This window comes from Centroberyx gerrardi, chromosome 3, assembly GCF_048128805.1.
Source record: "Centroberyx gerrardi isolate f3 chromosome 3, fCenGer3.hap1.cur.20231027, whole genome shotgun sequence".
Taxonomy (NCBI): domain Eukaryota; kingdom Metazoa; phylum Chordata; class Actinopteri; order Beryciformes; family Berycidae; genus Centroberyx; species Centroberyx gerrardi.
The window spans coordinates 15,827,976-15,833,975 of record NC_135999.1 but is presented as its reverse complement, the minus strand read 5'-3'; positions in this window follow the sequence as shown (position 1 = coordinate 15,833,975).

Sequence of the window (6,000 nt, the reverse complement as noted above, 5' to 3'; positions counted from 1 at the left end):
CAAACCCGCCTCGCTGCAGATTGAGAAAAGGCTGGTTGTCATCACCACTTTGCCGCCAACGCATTCCTCCTCTTCTCTCTCCCCTGTGCCTCTGCCTTGCCTCCATCCCTTCCTGTCTTGCAGGAGTTCTTCCAGTGACTGCTGGCTCTTCAGGAGGATTGTTGGAGAGATGACGGGGAAGCTTAGCCTGAAGCACAGCAGAAAAGAATGATTATTTAACCTCAGTTTATTTTCCTTGTTAGGCTTTTTTTTAGCAGATTTGATCATTCTTTCTCTTGTCGATATTATGGCCTATAAACATCATCACTTATGTACATATACTGTATGCATGATAAGCCAATTCATGGAATGTTGTCTTTTTCTGTTCCTATAATTTGTTCTTGTGTGTTCAGCACCCTGAATATATACAGTTGATGGCACATACGATGCTTGAAAAGCCCACAACAGCTGCCCTTCAGCTTCCACTGACATGCAAAAACATACAATCGGGCTTGATTGTATGTTTTTGCATATCAGTGTCTGGCCAATACATATATATTCTTGGTGCATCTACTCATTGCCATTAAGAATGTAGCAGGAGACAGCGGCTTGAGATATTCCCACACCTGCCGCCAGGACAGAAAGGGCGCATTTACCTCCTTATGTAGTGTCATTCTAGGTAGAGGAAACAGTAACTTACTCTTCTTATGTAGTGTGATAATTAAAACAAGGAAATATAATCCTGTTACCAACTAATAGCGGATGCTGGTGGCGATACACACTCAAGCAGGGCCTTCTGGCAGAGTGTTGTAGGGCGCTCACGACTGTTCACCTTGTCAAAAACAGTGTCAGTGAGGACTTGTGCTACATAATGCGGTAAATGCAGACTCTCCGTTTTGTTTGGCTACAAAACACTTGGATAGTGCCGCACAAGTTGTTTAGCAAAATTTGATGCGATATTATGCCCTCTTTTAACCTGTAACAAACGGGCCCCATTCACATCAATTGTTTGGCAGAAGGCTGAGATGGAACTGTGGCAGTTAGCTCACTTTGTGTTTTGTGGTCATATAAACTTCAGTGGAGTTTTGACTGACATGGAGGTGAGTAATGGCAGAATTTTCATTTTGGGGGTAACTGTTCCTTTAACCCTGTATTCATACTATTATATTATATATTCATCTCACATTAGGTTGACTATTTACTACAATGTATACTATGAATTTATGTAAAACATATTTATGTCAGCCTAATGATATGTAGTATAGGATGTATATGATGTGTATATACTGTATGTAGTATGTATATATGATGTAATATGTATGACATGTACTGTGTATGATGCTATGTAAAGCCCTTTGAGACATGCTTGTGATAAAGGGCTATATATAAATAAACAAGACTAGACCTATTAATAGCCTAACCTATTCTGAGCAAACTGGGTTTAGATGGGTTTACCCTCCACTACACACAAGGTTTAAATACCACAAATGAAATGAACAATCTGTCAAAGAGGGAAGGAGAGGAACAAGAAGAGAGCTGCCCAGCCATCCAAAATGTTTTCTTATTCTAGTCCAGATTTGGAGACCGCAAGATAACTGTGAATTGATTTTTAGTGTGGATTCACACTGTGGAGACATTCTCATTATAACTACAGTATTGATATCAGCCAGAGGAAACAGAGGCCTGGAAGAAGGCTATCAACTTAAAGACTTTTAGCTGGAGGCCATCAACAGACTAGAGGAGAGAACTTTAATTTTGCTTCTGTGCATCCCTCAGGTTACTAATTTCGGCATATAACAATTTGTTTGGTGTATGTTTGTTTGGCTTCCCAATACAGATTGCACAGGCATTAAAAATTTACAGAGTCAATGCCTTGTGAAACTATTCTGGGAGCCACAACCCACCAAAGCTACCTTTCCCTGGGTAGCACAGCCTGCCAGGGTAATTTAGGTTTCTAAAACCAGCTCTCACGTTTGTGCTTGTGAGAGCGTGGAGGCTTTCTAAGTCCTTCTCTGTGGACTCCGGCTTATATTCTCTCAGAGCTGTCTCATCCAGGGACAGTTCAAATTAGCATCCCTGCCCACAGGGCAGTACTAGGAAAACACTGGACTGTCTGTAACATGGGAGACAGGAGCTGGCTGACAAAGCCCAGAGGGCCAGAGGCAGCCCTCACTGCCTTTGGTTTGAGCTTTTAAAAAGGGAGAGAGTGAAATAGATAGAAAGAGTAGGTGGACAGTTTCATCACTAGAAAGGAAGGGAGAGGGCAGGGAGTTCTGCCAAATAGTTCAGGAGGGTGTATGATGGTAACGATTAAAGAGGAGCAGTTGAGCTGATTACTTACCATGTGGGAAAGGGCACAACTAAATACACTAATTAAAACCCACACACTCACTTGCAGGCATGTCTGTGCACAAAAATTTGACTTGATTTTAGACTGCATGGGAAGCAGTAAAATTTAGTACAGAATCCAATCACATCCAATGAGCATGCAAGAGGTCATGTCAATTATTAAACAAACGTAGCTTTCCAATTATGCATATTCACATAAGCATCATCAATTATGCATATGAGTTATTCACATTATTAGAGTGGCACATCAGAAATAGGAAGAATTGGGCCTGGGATTTTCAGGATTCTAGGAAGGGATCTATCTCTAAATGTTTCTTTCAACCAATGCCAAAATGTAATCACTATTAAAAGAAAATGTAATCAATATGGGACAGAAATACCGCTCAGTTTAAGAATTCAAATATGCTATTCTTATGGCCTTGGACAATTCAGTTAGTGTTTATTAACATGACTCTAAGATGTCATACCAATGTCCATCTTGAAGCTTCTTCATTGACCATGAGCAGTGGGAGACTGATTTTGTGTATATCATGCTTGTGCATCTGATGCCTGAACCTTTGCATTTAATTTACCTTCATTGCTGCAGTGCTATCAAATCCAAACAAAAATAAAATACCCATATAGCCTGGAAATAAAGTTTTGCATCTTTTCTAATTTATTCTTTAGGGAGCTGTACATTGACATGATATCACAAAGTAGAGAGCATGACAAACCTTTCTCTCTTGGGAGACGATAGTGAATGTCCAATAACAAAGACTCAGGGGTTGATATTAACTTTTTCTGCCACTTGTCCTGCAGCCACTTCTAAATTTTCACTTGTCCTACAGATGCACTTAATTGTCCTTACTGGAAAACAATTTCCATGTGAAAACAACATCCATTGTCACTGTTCTGTAATTTCATCCATTCTTTATCCAGTCTTTTTCTATCTCATTAACAATAAGGATGATTGCCAGCACTACACTGAATGTAGATTGCATACGATAAAAACAGCCAGACTGACTGAAAAGACTACAGACTAAATAGACTAGACTTGACTAGACAACAGACTAAAAACCGATCCTCTTCACTCTCCAAAGGAACTCAGTATCAAAGTTCTATAATTGTTCATTTGAACTGTAGTCAATGTTAAAAATTATCTATGTTGGCAACAAAATGTAATTGCCTAAACATCATCGAGGAGCTTTTGGCCTTGTTCTGGACAAATGGCTAATATGTAAACCCCGGCTAGCCCTGTTTAGCCTTGTGGTTGGCTAATGTACATTATCAAAGAAAGTCCTGTTTGCTAACTGGCAATTCGTAACTTGCTAGAAATCTGTGTCACTGTGACCTTTACAGCAGTCCAGGCAATAGCGCATTGTTATTATTATTGTTATTAATATTATTATTATGAATCCCTCTGCCACTTTCCTCCCGGTTGTCTCCTCTTCTTTGACTTTCTCCCACTTTTTCTCTCTTTCTCGTCTCCGTAGAGTTGCGCGGCTTGTCAAAGCTCTGACTCATGACTTTCCAACCAATCACATCTTGAAGTAAGTACTACTTACTGAAGCGCATACACCGATATACATAGATGCACAGAGATAACATACACTTAAATTTAAATCAGAGTACTTGCTTCTTTGACCCATGCAGTTATGATTGTTTTAGGCTTCTTGTCCACTTGGGCAATCGACAAATCTAAATTATATACTTTTCAAGGTTCACATTATTATTTTAAAATGTCCTTTCCTCATCCAGGGGCACACTAGAAAAAGTGTAACACATGGAATCCAAAGAATAAATAAGGGGCATGTTCATTCATACTGAGCAAAGAAGAAATGTGTTAAATAACAACTGCTAGCATCTTCAGATAAACACATTTTAATTCAACTTAATAACTTAACCTAATTTAAACCTAAATCATTGTAAAGCATCTTTGTACAGCATCTTAGAAACCCTGTGTTTTCTATTGAATCAAGAAGCCTCCAACTCCCATCTTCCCATTTCTATTTTTGGAAACTGTTCTATGTTGTCCAGCATAGCCTTTCCTTCCAGAGGCTTGTTACTTAGCGCTGGTGGGATCTGGGCACATGTGTCCCTGTTTGTTTCCGATGTGTTTTCAGAGAGGTTAATGCGTGCTGACATCACATAAATGTCCTCTCATCCAGCTGAGAATATGCCAACCATGCAGCAAGCAAGCCAACAACACACATGGACACAAACACACACACACATTTCCTATCACTCTGTCCTTACCTCCCCATCCAACCTGATCTTTCTTTCTGTTATTTTCCAATATTATTCCCTGACATTCTCTCTTTATCTCTGTCTGTAAATAGCATGACTTTCCCGCTTGACTACTCTAACATGCTGGTGACAAAACACGCTGAATCAGTGTGTTTGTTTGCCTAATCTGCCTATCATTCCCAAATACAGCACAGGGATGAGTGCGCTGATAGATGGGAGATCAATCCTAGATTGTTTTGTAAATCCCTCTCACAAATAGGGATTTAGCATGTATCATGGCTTTCTACCATTCTCTTGCACACACGCACTCTACCCCACATCGCCACCCAACTGTACTCTGCCATTTATGGGAAGGTTCAATCACTTGGGTAAGTTTTCCATTCACATGACTGAGTGCATCAGAACTATGCACACAGTCAGGGGCTGCTCTTAATGAAGGGTAGGTGGACACTACTGTTCAAGGGGCAAAGTAGTTTTTTTCTATTTTCTAAAGTAGTGTAGTTATGTGTAGTAAGTACAATCCTTTAGTAGTACTACTAAGTGTAAGGAATGAACATAGTTCTCAGATACTTGTACTTTAAGTGTTTCAATCTTAGGGAATGATACTGTTGCTCCGATACATTTTAAAGTAAACATCCTTCTTTTCACTCATAAAAGCTTTACACTTACTGACTTTGAGTTGACCAAAATAATGAGGAAACAATTAGACCAAGCATAGCTTCCTAGCAATGAAATACAAAGGCTTTATCCTGAATCTTTAACATCTAATACTTATACTATACTCTATACTTATACTTTAATACTACTAATTTTGAATGTATGGCTTTTACCCGAGTGCTATTCCTTAAATTATTTCTATTACATGATTCATATTCATGTACTTCTACTTCCACAACCATCCATCCCCCCTCCTAACGCTCCATAAAGCCGTTATTTTGTGGTCAGCATGTCCTCTTGCTCTTCCATGGCCCCACTGGGTTTTTTGTGGGATTAGTGCAGAGATCTGTGAGCACCTGTGCATATAAATTGCCTTGATCAGTGGCTTTGTTCTAAACACCCAAGCCTCATCTTTAATCTGCAGATAAAGCAAGCAGCATACAACATAACCACATAACTGGATAGCCATCTAAAGTGGCAGAAACGCAATCATAACACAAAAATTCCACAGATGGCAGTAGAAAATGGCATGAAATCCCAGTTTCATCAAATTACAACAATAAGCATACCTTTTCGCTATGAACATGTTTGACTTTGCGGAGGTATTCTCTTTAAGTAACAATAAACACTTCTGTCAATGGCTGGCACAGTTTGAGAGTGTTTCGAATCTGTGCCAGTAAATAGACTTCATTTTATTGTCAGGTTGCCAGTCTCAGTCCCTTCACTGTCATGTCTTTGAAGGACAATTCTGGCCATTTTCGACCTGAACCCTATTTTCCCACCATTTTC